The 19282-nt window shown below is 40.6% G+C and overlaps 1 protein-coding gene across 5 annotated transcripts in view; it reads left to right on the top strand.

The window, feature by feature from the left end:
- The window catches only part of mtcl1 (microtubule crosslinking factor 1), a 77184-nt gene that overhangs the window by 17301 nt on the left and 40601 nt on the right, over positions 1 to 19282 (top strand). The window lies entirely within an intron of this gene.

Below are 19282 nucleotides of genomic sequence, written 5' to 3'. Positions count from 1 at the left end.
AAATAACTTGGTTCCTGCTAATTATGAATTGCAGATGATGTGAGAAGAGGCTGCCGTTCCTAACTACATGATAATCATGGGCTAAAGGATAATAAGCCGCTGATAAGGGCTTAATTGGGCCTGGAAGCTATCTTGAGAAGTCTGTTTACAGAAACAATCAGATGCACCAAAGTCTAAATGGGCTTATTTCTTTTTGCACTGTTGCATTGGAGTAAGATTTGAGGGAAGTATCTGATCTTTTGATTGCACCAAATCTCAAAGAAAGTGATTTTTAGTAACAGGAAATTATATATCGACTGATCTTTTAAAATACCAATTTAAAAGATTTTTTGTTTTTACTGGTTTTTGAGACTCAAAGTTAGACATATATCCCAATACCAATATGTCTCCAATACTCTAATATTGGCTGATGAATTGGCTTGGCTTGGTTGGTTGATTTTACAGGACAGCTGTAACTGGAACAAATTTTAAATGTCCATCACACAATATCATTGCTGCTATAGCCTAAGTTTGGAAACCCATTGACTAGTCTGCTGGCAAAGTCTCTGAAGACAAGGAGCAATTTTTCAGGGCTCTTGATTACAGCTGTGCGATATGACCAAAATCTCATATCCCGATATAAGAATTCTATATAAATCACAAAAATGTAACATTTTCTGTAAATTCTGTGAATCTCGGGCAGCTCGACTTGCGGGAAATGTTTCCAGCTGCGCGTCATGTAGCTGGAGTTGAGTGTTTTAACCGATGCATGAAACTATACACTTTTAGACATAAGTTGTAAAGGCCGCTGTTTTCTTTGTGAGTATTTATTACACAGCGTGCTGCGGGGAAAAGCCTGTTCTAACGTTTGAGTCTAAGGTTTATTTTTTAGCACCTGGCGGCTCTTTTTTAATTCTCATCCGTAAATAATCTGCTCTTTCACGTGATTCGGTTTATTTTGAAAAGTCTCAACAGGATCTTGAGCTTTATTGTGAAAGGTTTATGTGGAACATAAACAAGCGGACACGCGATGCTGTTGCCGTCCTTGTTGCTAACCACAACGCATAAAAACAGGCGCTTGTCCGTCCATAGTGTGGTTATATTAAATATAAGAGAAATAGAGAACTTTAAGAAATGAATATAGCCACTACAGTGACCATCAAAACGGTGAAAAAATATTGCCGTAAACAGTTTATTTTGCGACACCACGAAACAAACGATAGCGTAAAATGAAACGATAGATGTTTTTATATCATCATCCGATATATATCATTATATTGAACAGCCCTACTCCTGATAGAGCTGATACCTGTCTGAGCAATGACTTCCTGTTGTATTCAGTGATAGTTGTTTCCAAATACAGAGTTTTGGGCACAACTTTTTTTTCTATGCTAAATAGTCAATGTTTTCAAGATTGCATTTCAGCAAATACTCCCCCAATCTCTCCTTACTCTTTACACAGAGTGTTTACCTGCACATAATCAAAGGCTGCTTAAATGTGTTTGGTCAGCAGAACTCAAGCTGACTGCATAATGACACCAGAAAACCTTTGCCTACAGGTTCTACATATTCATAGGCAGATATCTGTTTATGGAGATTACTGTGACCTACTTCCACCATTGTAACCAACCCATTAGGAATGCAGCATGAACTGGTGTGATGATCAACAAGACACTGGTGGCATTGTGGAAAAACAAAGCAAGCCTGAATGTTTGGACTTTTAACAAAGAGGAAAACCCAGTTCCTTGTTTCTATGATGTTTCCTCAAACTGTGACCTCACTAAGGAGGATGGCCATAAACAAAACCAGTACACGAGTTGTAGCTGTACATTATATTCAATGATTTAGTAGTTATTAGTAGGTATCTACATAAGTCAACCTTGAAGTTGTGTCCAAGTGTGTTAGAGCTACCTCTCACAATGAAGTAAACGTAATCCTCATCTTCCTCATCTCCCTCAGAGATTTTGGCTCATATTGACACAATAGCCTCACACAGTTGGTGCAGAATTGGGCAAAAAGTGTGCCAAGAAAATGTCCCTCACCCCACTATATCCCCAGCCTGAGTGGTTGAGACAGTGTTTGGTTTTATGCTCTCTTGTTGTTCAGTTCTGACCCTACCATCTGAATGTTGGAGAAGAAATTGTGACTCATCAGACCAGGCAATGTTTTTCCAGTCTTTGATGAGCCTGTATGAATTGTTGCTTCAGTTTCCTGTTTCTGGTTGACAGGAGTGGCAGCCAGTCTGAAGATGTTCTTCTGCATACCTTGGCTGTAATGAGTGGTTATTTGAGTTACTGTCTTCCTGTCACATTGAAGTAATCCAACCATTCTCCTCAGACCTCTGATGTCAACAAGGCATTTTTAGTCAGAGAGCTGCCGCTCGTTGGATATTTCTTTTCTTTTTTTGGACCATTCTCTACAAACCTTAGAGCTGGTTGTGTGGAAAATCACAGTAGATCAGCAGTTTCTAAAATACTCAGACTAGACCATCTGGCACCATTTCACTACATTGGTGGACCATGTAGTGGAAAGGGATGACTCAGAGATTCTGTCCCCTGTTCCCACTAAATGCATGCTATATGCATGTACACATGAGTAAACTGCACAAGTGAGCAGGTTGTGGATGACTTCAGTTCTGAGATGCTAGAGTTGGGAAGTTGCAAAATACAAAGTTGCAAGTGATCTCCAGAGTAGTTCTTTACTTTTCAAGAGTTTTGATGTTTTTTTTATGTCAGTACAACTTTCTGTTTTTCTCTGTTTTCCATTAAGAAAGACAACAATGACCCAGTTTGCTAATTTATCAACATAAAACACCCACTAATGATATTCAGATAAGTGAAGACTTCCTACTTTTTCTTCTTTTTATATATTCGATCAAAGGAATCCCCCTCTCTGTTCGGCTTGCGTGGGAGTGGGAATGTAATTTTGAGCGGCATCCGTCTAGGTCACGCGTATAATCACTTTTGACTCAAGTAAAGGAGATTTACATGCCAAATTGAAGCAAAGGTTTGGAATCAATGTAATGAATGGTGCTGAAGTGGGTCAGCTACGAGAAATACTGCAACGGGCTACATTTGTTTGAGTTTTTGGTCATTTCATCAGATTTGTTGATAATAACAGAGATTCATCTGTGCGCTGCTTTGGACAAAAGCATCTGCCAAATAGATGTGAAGGTAAAATATCACCAGCTTTATCCTTTATCCTCACTTCAAAGATGAATTCTTAATCTCAGCTGCACCAACTGGTTCAAGACGGGTTGCACAAAAAAAATAAGAGAGGATCTTTGTGTTCTACATGTCTGTGCTGGAGAAATTTGTTCTGGCAGGAACAGTATGGGAAATGTAGTATCTCTTTCCATTTCTGATTTGTCAGCATTAATTTGCCCGAGGGCGGGGTCGCCTCCGGTTGAGTTTAACTCGCTGATCTTATCCGTCTTCTCTGTATATCTTGATGAGTGCAGAATGACATTCGCCTCCCTTGCCCTCTCCACATGGCTCGCTTTCTTGTACTGCACATTGCACAGCACTGGCACGCAGCCAGTCTGCTTTCCCAGAATACTCGCTGGACCTGCTGAAGAGTTTGGAGGCAGCTGACATGGCAGCTCTTCCCTCCTCCTGGCCTGTCTGAGCCACAGTGTCACTAATAGCTGTTAGTGGGTTGACTCCTAGTGACGCTTTAAATTATTATTTTATATATGTATCCATACAGTAGCTTCACTTAGACTCTGGGATGTTTGGGAGTTCAGGCTTTTTAGGCTGGATGTGCACTGGATGACCTCCAGACAGAGCAGTAGTATGCAGCGCCAATGCCTTTCAGGTGTATTGGCCTCCTTTTTCACTTGTCTCTAGGGAAGAGTTTTGCTGTGTCTGCAGGCTTTTTAAAGCACTGTCCTGCAGCTCATTTTAAGTTACACACATTCCCACCTGGGAGCTGCCCTGTACAGTCTCATGACTTCACTGAGGGCTTTGCTATAAAGGTTTACGAGGGTGTCCATTCATTTTTCTTTGATTCAGAGGTGATCTCAAACAAACAGTCATCTAATATTTGTGGGATTGCTGCTGTTGTCCTCAAGCTTTTGTAGACTTCAGCAGTAAGACCTCACTGCAAGAAAGTTGTGGGTTTGAATCTGGACTGGGGCCTTCTTTGCATGTTCTCCCCGTGTCTGTACGGGATTCTCTATGGTTTCCTCTCACAGTCCAAAGAGATGCATGGGGATGGATTAAGTGGTGGTTCTAAAGTAGCTGTTGGTGTGAATGTGAGTGTAAATATCTGTCTCTGTGCATTAGCCAAAAGCCACAGCATGTCTTTTATCCTGCCGTCCTTCTCTCACACGTGGTCGTGGCAGATGGCCCCGCCCCTCCCTGAGCCTGGTTCTGCTGGAGGTTTCTTCCTGTTAAAAGGGAGTTTTTCCTTCTCACTGTCATCAAAGTGCTTGCTCATTGGGGGTCATATGATTTCTGTGTATGTATTATTGCAGAATCTACCTTACAATATAAAGCGCCTTGAGGTGACTGTTGTTGTGATTTTGCGCTGTATAAATAGATTGAATTGAAACAGATTGGCGATCCATCATGGGGTGCCCAGCCTTAGAGTCACGGGGCAGAAGAAAATAGATAGATGGATGCCCACACTGCACAGTTTAGTTTAGTTTTTTGTTTTGTTTTGTTTAGCTGAAAGTTCAGAATAATGACGAATAAAGACGAGTGATGAGTTATGCAGTTAGAGCTAGGAGGCGATTAGGTGCATTTTAAATGTTACTGTAAGGTTATAGAGAATTTTCAAGAGTGTTTATTTTGTTATCTGGTTAATTCATGCTGACATTTCATTGAATGGTAATCATTTTTGTAAATAGACACTTTAAAAGATACTAATTCAGTGCAGGGCAGCCTGTGGTATCTACAGTTACTGTTAAGTTAGGTCAAGGGTAGCTAGCATTGGTTTGAAATTAAGCTCATGATGCTCTGTAGCACCATTTGCCAAAATCCATTTTTATGACTTTATGGGGACTGGACATCAGCCATGGCAGCATAATAGTCCACATCACATCTGCATATATAACGCATTAGACTCAGAGCTGCAGCAGAGCAGGTTAGTTGATCATAGAGGAAGATCACAGTGAGTCATTAAAGTTTCTCCACCTGCCTAATCCTGTCATGTAACATGTCAGTTGTACCATCATAGTGTCAGCACAAACAAGGACATTAAATAATTTCTAAATGATAAAATCAGGTATTAGGCTTGGTAGCTGAGTCTTACAGCAAACAAATGCAGCTACAACTATGTAGTTTTAGTTCATCTGTACCTTACAGTATTCAAAATGCAGTGTTGACGTAGTCAGGCAGACTATAAGAAGCCCTACCTTTGCAGCAGACTTTACAAGAAAGAAAATAACGAGTTGTTTGGACTTGGCACTCCTCTCCAGGCTGGAAATGTGTTCAGAACAAAATTCACTTGTTCTCTAAAGCTGGTTCACTTTGCCAGACTGTGTGCCTTTCATAGCAGAAATATCAATCACCACTTCCCTCCTCTCGCCTTTAGCGGTCGGGTGCAGTCTCCCCGTTCGACTCCACCACCAGCTCTCTCACCGAGCCACAGGGGGAGGTTGCCAGTTCTGTGCTTGTCATCCTTCCATAGCAGCGAGGGGGCTAAATCAGGCCCGCAGTCGCTCAGAGCTTATCATTAGTTGGATCCAGTCTGTCAGCTCGCTCTTTTAGAGTCGCAGTGTTTGATGAAATTTTAAGGCAACTCGCAGATACAAATTTTGTGGGACAGCGTGATGCACTCTGTCAAAAAAATGTATTTACCAAAAAATAAACTCAGATTCTTTAGAGTGCTCGTGGCAAAATAAATAAGTAAAACAAAACTCGGCTTATTTAAGATGTCCTTTGCAAATATGTTGGTTTTAAAATGTGTGAAAATATTCATATTTACCTAACTAACATACCTTCTTATACCACACTAACTATGAACATTTTTCCATGAGATATAACAAAGAACTACAAATCATGGCACCAAGAGCTTTACAAATAGAGCCAAAAGTGACAGAATGGGAGCAATATCGCTTGAAGTTTTTACACTGAGCCCCTCTGCTTGTGATTGGGATAAGCTGAGAAATACTGTTCGAATAGTAATGTTTAAAACAATATTTTAGATTTGGATAGCTCATTGCTGGAGGAGATGTCTATGGGGTTTTTGTTTTGTGTGTATAATATTATTTTTTTCTTTTATGTTGATTTTCTTTTGTGCCAGTGATGATATTCATTGTTGATGTCCTACTACTTAATTTGTGTGTTTCTCAAACTCATGCTTTATATCACAGTAAAATTAACAGATAAACCAGAACATTTCATTCACTAAATGAACCTATTAATGTGTCAGTCATTCATGCACAGACTAGTTTTTTGTTGATAATAACTCAGTTAGACTCTTATCCACCCCAGATGTTTAAGTCTGATGGCAGTGAGGCTTCACCTTTCTGGGTGAAATGTCTGACACAAAGTAGGACATGTGGACCCTTTTTTATTACCTGTTTACTTCATTTCAAAAGTAGAGAAGTTTATAATAGTTATAATAAACAACAAAAAACTAAATAAAAGTTAATGCACATGCTCACTCTATGGGATGGTGTTTATGTCAATATGTATGCGTGAGCAAAAACATAACCTGAGCAAATAGTTTCATTTCATGGGTGGAATTAAATTCCTCGCACATAAATTCAACATCCACGTCCAGAACTCGGCAGCAGCGTGCACAAATACGCCATCCCACACGCCAGAGCGTCTTCTTTTCACATGATGCTGCTGTGTCACAACTCTCTGCGCTCGGACATAAATTCTGCTCGCGCGAATCGACTAACTTGTGACGTATGACTGGTCGCTTTGATGGACTCTTCGGGCTACTGCATTAAATCGAGTTACAATGTGGCAGCAACAGAAGCCACTGTAACCCTGTATCCCCAGCTACCAGATAACGATAAGCGGAAGCGAACGGATGGATGGATATTTGAACTTCAGCCTCCACACGGAGTCTCTTCAGCATACATTAAAACTTCTTACTTTACCACCAACCTTAAAAAAAGCTTCATCGCATAGAGTTTCCTTTTAATGTTCCACTCAGCCACTGATCTGTTTAGAGACTAAACCGAAGATGTGCTTAATAAGGTGGATGGAAAAGTGCTCACGGAGATAAAACAATAACACGAAACTGCACTTCTTTTTAAAAGCGCACATTATCAGTTGAAAAAAACCTGATCAGAACATTGAGAGCAGGTGCTGTTAGTGTAATTATAACATCCGTCTGTGTTCAGAAGCTCCCGCTTCTTGTCTCACTTCTTCTATTTCCAGGTCAGATTTTTCGATTTGGCTGTCTAGAGCCATCTGTTACCGTGGCAACCAGTGATGGATAGCACAGCCAGCCACGGGTCATTAATTACTGTGAGAAGATTTTCTTGCTTTACTAGCTACTGTTCACAGGGCAACCAGGCAGTGTGTCCTTTGACTGTGAGCCAGCTGAGACATCTTTACCGTGAGTTAGTGGAAGCATTTTTGTTTGATGCTTTGAGGACTTGAATTTTACATTTCCTTATTATCTGCTTAGTATTATGATGATGGATGCTCTTATTACAAATGGTCAAAGCTTCAGACAGTGAGTTCAGTTATGTGCCATTAGTGTGTGAAGATCGAGCTTCAGACTGTTTCAGGCACTGTTTTTCTTTTTCTTCATACTCTTGAACGTGTAAATCAGAGGCCATCTTAGACACAGAGCTCTGAATATGAGATAACCTGCTGTTTGACCCTACCAAGGGGCAGCCAGTTAGAAGAAAGCTCTCTTAAAGCTGGTGGTCTTAAAGACAGAGGAGCTACTGTGTCTAGTGTCAGACAGCTGATGATGCTAAGGCTCAAAATAAGATAATCAGGTGATATTTTGAACTGTGAAACATGCAAAGCTACTTTAGTAAAGTCAAGGAATAGAAAATGTGGAGGTGAAAATGAGGAAAATTCGCCCACTTTGAGGAAAAAGTAAAAAATAATGAAAATATTCAATAATCTCAATGTCAACAGCTTCATGTAGATCAGCTGGTTCCTGACCTGGAGATCTGGATCCCATCACTTGGCCACAAGATAAACCAGAGTGTCTCAAACCTTTCATCGCATTTCTAATTGTTACTGAGATGTTTGTTAAATTTGTAATGCTTCAACATTTCACATTTTAAAGAATGTGTCATGTCTGACTTTGGACATCTTTATCTTATTACCTCAAACTTCCAAAGCTCATGAGACAGCAGGTTTTTTTAATCCTTAGAGTAAAATACTAAACAGTTGGTAGACAACGTGACCTCTTTGGTAACTTGACCATTTTGAAGCTGAATTTACACTGAAATTAAACATCAGTGTCTACAGAAGCAGCTACTTGTCCCGCTTCTGGTTTCATTATCAATCTCATCAGTTATGTGTACATGCTGCAGACTCCTCGAGGTTGACAATAAGGAGACTACCTTCCTTTTCTCACTCTTATCTTTCTTTACCTGCTCTTATATCCTCATGACAAAGATAACAGGGGATCATTGCTGCTTGTCTTTGCTATATTAAATATCTTTTCCCCTACTATACTGCTTATAAATCAGCATTGTGCAACACAGTACTCTTCTGCGCCCTATAAGTTTTCATGCTTGGTCTCTGAAGCTTAATAAAGTACTCAAATGAATGTGGCCTGTCTGTGTTTCATGATGGCACCTTGAGGTGAAGCTGATTGTAATTATACGTTTGAGAGAAGCTTCTGATGCTAATGGGAGCACTCACTGAAGTGAAGCCTCTCCTCTCTCTTGTTTCCTCTTACCGTGGGATCTGCAGTGTCAGCACTGCACCTCAGCCATTCGAGAGCCAGCTTGCATGTTAATGTATGACACGTGCAACACAAATGCACACACATAATGACTAATGCATGCCTTACATTGCGAAATCTGATCCGCTTGAGGAAAACCCTCTCTTGCACAGTTATTTTGTTTTGCTAAATAGTTTCAGCACTCGCGCAGTGATTGACATAATTTGGTAATTACTAGCAGTTAATTGCAGTTTTCTGTTGATTTATTTCGAAGCAGCATGAAATGACAACACTCCTCTGTTCTGTAAAAGAGATTAGCAGGAGTGTTTCTGCTAAACTTCTGCCGAATTTCTTAATGCCCCCGTAGGTTGTGTCGAACTTGTGTCTTTGGATCGTGCCAGCTGGCAGAGTGGCATCGTGTTTTCCACGAGCAGCATGCCAGGCCGTCGGGTTGTTCAGGGAGATTTGTAAAGCGTGAGCGAGAGCGGTAGTGACATGCCCCATAAAAGCTCTTTTGTGCTTCTCTTTATTGCATGTTGGGTCTCAAACAGAGGTCAGGGACGGCTTAGTGGAGAGCAATATGGGAGTGACCCTTCGCTGCTCACCCGTGACCTCCTGCAGACACTCATCCACAAACATTTACTCACACACACACTCAGGTAGGCATATTGTATTCCCGCTGCCTTGCAGGATGATATATATATATATATATATATATATATATATATATATATATATATATATATATATATATATATATATATATATATATATATATATATATATATATATATATACTCTGCATGTCAGCATAGGTTGCTACAGCTACTGGTTACTCCTTTGAGAATTCCTGGCCTTTTCTTTCTTTTCCTGTCTACATGCTGCTGTAGGACCTGGAAATCTCTGGTGGGCATCCAGGAATAGCAGCACTGTTGATGCTTTATGCAAAGCGCCTGATCTTTTACTGCCACAGGATTATTGCAAAAGCAGTAAGAATACTGAATGAAATTTGCAGTTTCGTAGATTTTAATTTTAATTAATTAATTTTTGTAAAACAAATTTCTGCATATCGATATTATGAAATTTTCTTTTTTATATATTTTAATTTGTCTGCAACATTGAAAGTCCTGTGTTTTTGCTGGAACATGCATCAGAAAATTCCAGTCATTTTAATGGTCTATCCATCCAAATTCTTCCACTTGTCTAATTCAGGGTCGCAGGGGGGCAGGAGCCTATTCCAGCTGCCATAGGGTGCAGGGTACACCCTACAGAGGTTTCATCTCCATCCCAGGGCTAACACATTCACAGTTGCAGGGGTTTGAACCTAGGACCTTCTTGTCATAGTGCTAACCACCACACCACTGTGTCCCCCCCAGGTTACTGTTACTAAAAAAATTGATTTCTAGTTTGTAAAATGAACCACAATAGAAATATTTTTAATTCCTTCTGTAGGTGCTCTATTTGGTGTTTTTGTTGGGTGTTGGAATCTATTAACTTTTCTAAATATATAACTTTACATACTGTGTAAAGCAAACAAACCAACATCCTGACAAAGATTGGAAATACTCTGAACACTTTGCCACTGAAAAATATTAGAAAAAGACGACCGAAATCACACAGAGCTGGTTTCAAGTGTTTTGAGCTGAAGAAGATTGGGTAATGCTGCAAAATAAAATAATTGAATACATTCAGAAAGTATCTCACAGCTGGAGTCACCAGTCATGCTTCATCTGTCACATCAAAGGTTAACACTTCACACCCTGTAATAAACCCAGTTATGGATGTGTTCACTTTAAAGCTAGCATCAAAATTATTATTGGTTTGACATAATAGTAAGTGAATGTGTGTGTGTGTGTGTGTGTGTGTGTGTGTGTGTGTGTGTGTGTGTGTGTTTGTGTAGGGGGCGGGTCATTAAGACTCAGATACAATGAGTCTCTCATATTTCTTATAGAAAAGAATAAATAGAAATGAATATATGACTTAAGTTTGCAACAAAAATAAAAATTCTGTACAAAAATCACACAAGAGGGGCGTGATGGTAACAACAAGTCAGAGGAAGAAGCTGTTCGTTCTCCTTTTACCTCTCTATCAAAGAAAATATCTGACTGTACCTGTGAAAAGCGAGAGTGCATTCACCAGAAATGCTGCCTATTTTATTTGTCTGGTTTGTTTGATAATGGGCAAGTTACAGTTTATCAGCGTTTTGACTGAAAACATCTGTGTCTGTGGCCAAACATGGTACTGAGTAAAGAACAAACCAAACAGTAAGATGCAAAACCTGAACGTTAAGCCTCCAAAATGCTAAAAAGCTTTGCAGGGCTGAGGGGAACCGCAGGGTTTGATGATACTTTTCAGTGAATTTGTCACTGTGAAGTGGCAACCTCTGGGGATGCAACAATAAAGGCAACACAGAAGGTGGCATTAACTGGCAGCTCCCCGAATGGCAGTTTGCTTGAAAAATGAGTCAGTGCCCACAGACTTCTCCAAATTTAGAGCAGAAATTTCAAAACTAGCTTGTTCTCTGCAGATAATTTCGTCCTTTGTGACAATTGTACATGGGGTGAATTTTTATATGACTCACCCATTAAAGCATTTGAAATTATACATGATTAAGGATTTAATGCTTTGAGAGACAAGTGGATGGTGTCACTGCAGCTTACCAGAGCATTGCCAGGTCTCAGCTAACCTGAGTCACTGAACTGGACCTCTGCACTGTGTTTGTAGTTTTGGGACCTTCTGGAGAAATTTTCATCATTTATTTGTCCCAGAAATGGCTAACCAAGTTAGCCTATAACTTGGCACACCACCCTCTTATCCAAAAACTCAAGGTTCACTCTTGCTACACCTGTTTCGTATAGTCAATCTAGTTCACTACAAGAAATTACTTTAATAACACACAAATAAATTTGTTTCATTGCTTTAAAAAGCATCACTGAGTACAGTTTTAAAGTCTTAGCTGATGGTTTTACTTACACCAGTGCCATCCTTTGTGCCAAAACATGCCCACTTGGAATTTTACCAGCTTTATAACGGCAGTTGTGTGCATTTTCTTCCGCCTCCCTCTCCTAAGTTCTGCTCCTGCATTCAGAAGCAAACTTTGGCTATAAAGACCTCTGAGGTGGATCAAAATCTCTGGACAGCTACTGATGTTACGACAAAGGGGAGATGGAGATGCTTGAAGCTGTTTACAAGATAGTCACATCCGCTGGGGGTGCCCTGACATTGGAACGACCTCAGAGTGCTGCATGAAGCCTGTCTTACTGCCGATTATACGGACAGACCAGCAACTGCCACAAACACGCAGTCGCAGCCACAGATGCACCAGGATGCCCAGACAAAAAGCACAAAAACAGGCACCCACACAATAACACGCTGTATGGATGTCTCGACAACGCACGCGTGTGCAGACGAGCACACACGTGCATCATATTGGAAGCCCACTCTGCTAGATTGCTTTAATTCATTTAGCTTTGATTGGTGAAAGGTTTTTTGTTTTGTTTTTTTCAAAATATCACCGCTGCTCCTGTTTGCAGCAACTTCACTGTAGCCTTGAGGAGGAATGGGTGGCGGTGCACCATTTTCAGCAGCAAATTGAATTTCAGTGGGTTGCATGGTGTGTATTTGGCTGATGGAGCATATCTAGAAGCTGTATATTTAGACTAATGCAGGTGCTGCAAGTCACAGATTGATTACCGGTGTAAAAATAAAACAGCTGTGTGCATCATGAAGTAGCAGGAGCAGCAACAGAAAACACTTGTGCATCAGAATAATGTCCTTGGATGGGGTGAAAAAAATTAAATCAAGTGACAAAAAGAGAGGGCGTCTGACACTTAAATATATTCAGACAAGTGTGTGTGCGTGTGCTGTATTAATTAATTTATTGAAACGGATTACAGTCCAGATTGAGGGCTCATTCATCCAGATCTCCGTAATATAATCTGCCTCTAAACATTTCATAGCGACTTATCTCCCTGAGCTCTCCCGCCGGGTGAACGATATTTATTCTGTTGTGTCGGAGTCTTAGCTGCCTCTGTCAGGGCTGAGAAGGGGTTTATCTGCATCCAGCGGCAGTCGCAGCTGCGTTTGTGCTCCGTTACCACCCCCTTCCCTGCCAGCCCCTCCATCCCGCCCCCCTCTTTCGCTGGTCACACCACACTTCCTGTTAAATCCCATTACCAGAGCCAGACGCCCCTCTCTGCAATGTGTTACGGTCTTTGAGCTAAATCATAAATAGGCCAAGCTGTTGAGTACAGATGCTGCTGAAAATACTCTCGCTGTGTTCCCATTTTTACTCATCCTCCACCCCCAAAATGTTTTTCTGGTTTTTTCCCCCCTTCCCACATTGGGATGTTTGGGGTGATGTCACTGTGTATGTCAGTCTGCACTTGTTCCAAAAATGCCCGAGTGTATTACGCAAACAGGCGTGTCAGAATACTCCATACTCTCTTTGCTTTTTTCCTCTTCTCAGCGCAACACTTGTTCCAAGACTGTCGTGAGACTGCAGCAGCAACATGAAAAATGAAATTTTCTCAGGGAAGTTGAATTGTCAGGATTTTGCCCCACACCTAAAAAAAAATAAGATATCGCCAACTTGTGACGCATTTATAATTCTAAACAAATGCTATAAACACTTGTTGAACATAAACACTGTCGCACACAACTTCTGGGATACAACACAGACAGTAGCAGTTGATCGTTTCTTTATTTTCGAGGGTTATCGTTAGTTCCCAGTGTGATACCATTTTTCATTTTTAATGAGAGAGGAGCATAGACTGTGTAAAAGAATTGCTTTAGCCACAGTGATGCAACTCATTGGTTTTCAGCCTCTTGACCCTCAGCTGAAGAAAGCTTAGTAAACTGTAGGCATTAACTATACATTCAAGGACACAAATAAATGTGAGATACAAGTAAAACACCAGGATTTCACTCATTAAAACTGAAAATACAACTTCTTGGATGGTCTGTACCACACAACAAGCTAAAATATTCATATTACACCGATGATTTGACATGTTAGTTTGGAGCCAGCTCTATGTAAGCATTCGGTAATTGTGAAACCAGTTAGAACGAGCGGTTGTTAAATTTGCAAGTTCAAAGTTGTGGAAGCCTGTTTCTCCACCTGCAAAAAACCAGGGGTCAGTCCTGGGAGGATATTTATGGAATAACTTCAACACTATTCTTATAATGTTAATGCCAGACATCATCTGGCTAATAAGAATTTGGTGAAATGTGAACATACTAACCCGTCCAACCACCAATTTAACATATCAAACTGAAGCCGAAAGCTGTAATACTACAAACTCTCAAACCCTACATAACTGTTTATCATAGTTTTATTTATTTTTTATATACTGTTTTAATTTGGTTGTACCTACATGGGCATTGTAAAGCACTGTGTGTACTTTGTTCTCGAAAAACACTATATTAATGAACCTTACTTAGTTACTTAATCCAGCAGACTGGTGCGCTGTCTCAGCTGGGGCTATCAAAAAAGCCACAGATAAAGATAGCTGCATCCCAAGACGACTCTATTCACCAATCAAAATGTTCCAGAGCAAATTCTGATGATGGGAATTTTTAGAATTTGTCGACTAAAATTTAAAGAAATGTCTCGGGACTTGCTGGATTGTACAGTCCAGTGTACCGACTCACTGAGGGTTTATAAGAGTGGAGATGTTATTTTTCAAAAATCTGCTTTTTGTGTCTTCTCTTTTTAAGAACCTGTCGCCCAAACTCCTCACTGACATTCTTAAAGTGTCACCTCTAAATTCCTGCCCCTCATATCTTGCGCTAAACCCTATCCTAACTCTGTCATCTTCAAATAAATCAAATCAAAGTTTTATCTGACCTCAAACTGCCAAAACAAATCCTAAATCTCATCTTAGTGCTCATTTATAATCCTTACCCAAGTGAAGCCTTTAAAAGAGTTTGAGAGGCTACATTGACCTCACTTTGATGATCTAAACTCAAGGTGCTTCTCAAAGATAGAACGGCCCACTATGAGCACACACATATATAACTTTAGTTGCCACATACATTTCAGATGTCATTCAGGGGTGATTTATGTGGAGCTGGAATAAAGTAAGGAAATGTGGAAGAAAGAAAGAAGCAAGAAGGGAGTAAAACGGGATTAGGGAGTCCAGGAGGGAGGTACATGAGAAGGCCAGTGAAATACAGACTGGCAGGCAGTCAGTCAGTCAGGGCCTGCAGCGACTGCTTCACTCGGTCCCACCAGAGTAACGACTGTGTAAATACAATCTGCTAATCCTGCAGGCTGGCAGAGGTCCAAGTAAAAACCAGCAGCACCAGTAATGCAGCCAGTTCTCACACCAGCTGGATCTGCCTGCCAGACTGCATGCTGCTCCTGCGTGACTGCATGACTGACTCTCACTAACCCGAGCTAACCGGCTGTTCAGAGCACCACACGTGGATGATGATGATGATGCTGGGGGAACCTGTGTGCATGTTTGTGCTTTTGAGCATGCAGGAGGACGGATGTGTGTTGAAGTGGAAGAAAAGCAATCACACAGAGGATGTGAAAATGTGGCAGAGCTTTCAGGAGGCACAATTAATCTCAGTGGTTGAATCAAATTTCAAAAAGTAGAGTAACAGTCATTCACACTATCAGGGAGCAGTAAAAGGTCTTTTACAGGTGCAGATAATTATTTCCATTATGGAATAACGTGGTGATTATTGGAGCTAAATATTTGGTCTGTGCCGATCCACGTACCCCACACCAGGTGGGGAATGATTACTGCCTCAGGTGGAGGAGTTTAACTATCTTGGAGAAGTATTGTTGTTCATTTCATGTTATTGATCCTTAATAACTGGAAAATTTCAGCGGGGAACTTTGAGTTAGCGTGATGCTGTAGTGTGGTCGGGATATTATCTGGTGACGGGTTGTGATTAAAGTTTGAAATTAGCAGGTGTGGAGAAAGAAGTGTTTGCCAGAACTCCGCAGCTTGAAGCTTTATTAGTGATTATTTGCATAACACACCTGAATCTCAGTTCAAAAGGTCTCCACACACCATAAAATTGCCCTGTTCACGGACAGATCCGTGATATGAGTTTTAACACGATTTTTTTTTTTTTTTTTTAACACAAAGTTTTTGCACGCTCGAATTTTAAAGTGACTACAAAAACATATCAATAGCTGCACTGGCGTTATTTTGAGGATTTGGTAATTTCAGAAGAAGCAACATCAATTTGTCAATTGTAGTGTTGGATTTATGGAGCCATGAGTGGAGTGCCAAGTTATCAGTTAAAGTTAGAAATGGGATTGAAAATGGCCTTCATTTATAGGACACTTGGTTAACAAACTGCTCCTATAAACTATACAGGTGCAATGCATCGATACTGATACCTGCTGATGGCTTTGAAGCAGCATATAAATAAAATATTACAATTTAATTCACCAAACTTCTGTGTCTATGAGCATTGCTTGCAGTGTCAGATAACTACAATAAAACAACAGTTATAGCCAAGAGGTCAGCTACCTGCCTAGTGGGAACCTACCTGCCAGTAAAAACAGCCATGCCTTTAATAATTCAAAATTTAAGCTGTAATAAAATTCAAATGGGTATTTTATTAGAAGGAAATCAACCTTTATAGTTTTCATGAAGGAAAGAATTAACGAAAAATGGGGGAAAAAAAACTGTATTTGTGCCAGGCTGTTTATTTATGCTCTAAAGTGGTACTTCAGTGTTGTCTTCTTTCAGCCCTGAAGTTTCCCGCTTCTATGACCCACTTGAAGCCAAAAAACTAACAGCTCAAAAAAACAAACCCTGTTACTTCAGTTTTCGTCATTAGATTAGAAGAATAACAATGCCACACAGATATCTGACATTTAAATGACTACTCACTGTTCATGTAAGTAATATAAGGTCTGTTTGTGCAGTTATATTTGCAAGCGAATCGCAGATGAGTGTCTTTGAGTTACTTGATCACGTTGTTGTTTCTCTGACTCTCACATTGACTTGTGTGTAGAATAAACGGGGATCCCTGACAATGGCAGTCTGAGGAGCTTTGTACAAGATGCTGTCTAATCCGCTGTCTCTCCAGAGAGATTAGGCCCGTCACCAGGGTGGGGAATTAAACCACGGCTGGTGTTGGAGAGACCCTGAAAACAAAGCTGAAGTGAGACCCGAGGGGCTGTGGGGGTGCAGATGCACAATTTTGATGCAGCTGATCAATAAATAAAGTAAACGATGAATCTGTCAGTAATTGTTGTATTTAAAGAAAAAGGACTTCTGAGAAATATTGAGGTCAGGTTGTAGGGAAAGATCAGAAGAGGTGTAGTTTCCTTCAAGGGCAAACTGTGTCATCTTCAGTCATTTTGACATTTAGCTTTTTCCAGTGTCTAAAAAAAATCAGTTTGACAAATTAAATTTAGGGACAAATTTAAGAAATCTGTCTTTTTTTTTCGAGGGAAACCCAGACAGTTGGTGCCACAGTTCGATCAAACAATCAGATCTTGTAAAGGCAGCAGGCCAAGGTTACTCAGCCTATAGAAAAAAATTTCTTTTTGGAGAACAGCAGCTCAGAGGTCAAAATGGACTGAGACTGTGGAGAGAGCGACGGGAGCAGATAAAGAAACATGTTGATAAAGGGAATCGAACAGCAGTTAGGAAATGAAACAAAACTATAAAGCTCTTTTGAGCAGCAACAGAGAAATGTGTCTCATCTGTGCCCTGCTTGAACTTCTCTGCACACAAACCTTATAAAATAAAATAAAGTTTCAAATCAAAACAGTATTTTCATTCAAATTTGTCACAGAAAGCAGCACACACAGACGTCTCTCTGTAACCGTTGCCGCCTGCAGTTTGGTTATGCTCATTTTTGCGCCACCGTTTCTAAGCGGGCGCTCCCTTCCTGTCGCCGAGCCAGCGACTGAGTCAAGGTCCGTTCCTGCTCTGGGCAAAACAGGTTCTCCCTCACACTTTCCATCCGTCTGGCCATGAATGATTCACACGGTCCTTCTGGTCTGTTTAGGATGGCAACAGAGCGTCTGCAGAGAAGAATCTGCTGTATGCCAAGTGAAAATGAGAGTGAGTGAGTGTGTGCTGAAAGAGGAGTAGCCAACACTGATTCTGCTCATTGAGCTATTGTACAACTTTGGTGGGCAGGACAAAAAATCAGTTTCGTTCAATTCAAATGACATGTTCATCCCACCAGTGAACATCCCACGTGCACCTTTCAATCTCTGCTACGTGATTCGACATGAATATGCGATTGGTTAATTTTAGGTTAATGCAATGGTTTGCAAGCTTTGGTGCTTCAAACCACTAAAGGTTGGATTTTGATCAGCAGTGGATGAGTGGAACTAACACACCATCTCACTCAAGCTTGCAATCCGAGTAAAGCAAAAACAGTGTTCCCAAAAAAATGAATAAGAGGAAGCAATATGCTAAAAACTCTTGATGCAGTCGACTGCAGTGAGTGACTGTGCTGCTGCTTAGCTCGACCCCAGTGCAGTATTTTTCATCAGTGACCTGCAGTGGTTTATATCAGACAATTGGCACTATATAATGTATATATACAATATGTGCCTTTCTGAAGACTAAGGAGTATTAAAATTGTTGTGACAACATGTCACATTTACAGTAGTGGTCAAAAGGTCAAAAATCTGGAGCATGACTATCGTGGTAATTTTGGGCTTTAATCATCTTTTAAACATCTTTAATTACTTTAAAATTAAAGATGTTTAGCACTTCAGCACTTTGGGCGACACTTGATGTGCTATATAAATAAAGATGACTTGACTTGAAAATAAGATACGGGTGCACAACTTTGAATTTATTTTGGATTTTCTCTAATCCGCACACGGTTAAAAGTATACATACAGGCTCAAATATACACATACGTACACCTCCGCTGACACAATAGTCCTGGAACATATTCGAAATATGTAATAATCTATTTGATGAGAGACTTTAAGATGCTCGAGTTGGTTTAAAAAAAACCCGTGAAGACGTTTCACCTCTCATCCGAGAAATCGCTTTCTTTCCAAGCTCCTTAGACCACCATGACCTGGATGACAAGAACCTACACAGAGATGTGTGATTATGACTGTGACATCAGAAATATTAATATCAAGTTATGCTTCCTAGAAGGGAAGCCATCCGTAGCCCAACTGATCATCAAACCTTTAAATAACCCTGCCGGGGCAGCAGTCTGCTCCTGGAAAAGGCTCTGCATTTATAGAGGGGGATTTCTTCCTCCCTTTCTCTCTCTCGCTTCTCCTCCCCCCTCTCCCTTTCCCCCTCTCTGTGATAATTTATCTTGTCCCAGTCTGATAGAGCTGTAGCTGATGTAAGAAAGTGACTTGATAAAAAATGAATGATTTTATTAGTCAGTAAGACTAAGCTGGCGTGTAGAAGGCCCTGTTTTATCCAGGCTTTGCGTGCAATGCCTACTGTTGTATTAGCTACAGGACAGATTTCCCCACTGGACGGGCAGATGCTTTCCCCTCCGAGCGTCGTGG

This window comes from Perissodus microlepis, chromosome 18 (assembly GCF_051167445.1).
Source record: "Perissodus microlepis isolate ML-2025 ecotype Zambia chromosome 18, ASM5116744v1, whole genome shotgun sequence".
NCBI classification, from domain to species: Eukaryota; Metazoa; Chordata; class Actinopteri; order Cichliformes; family Cichlidae; genus Perissodus; species Perissodus microlepis.
This window is presented reverse-complemented; position numbering and strand designations above follow the sequence as displayed.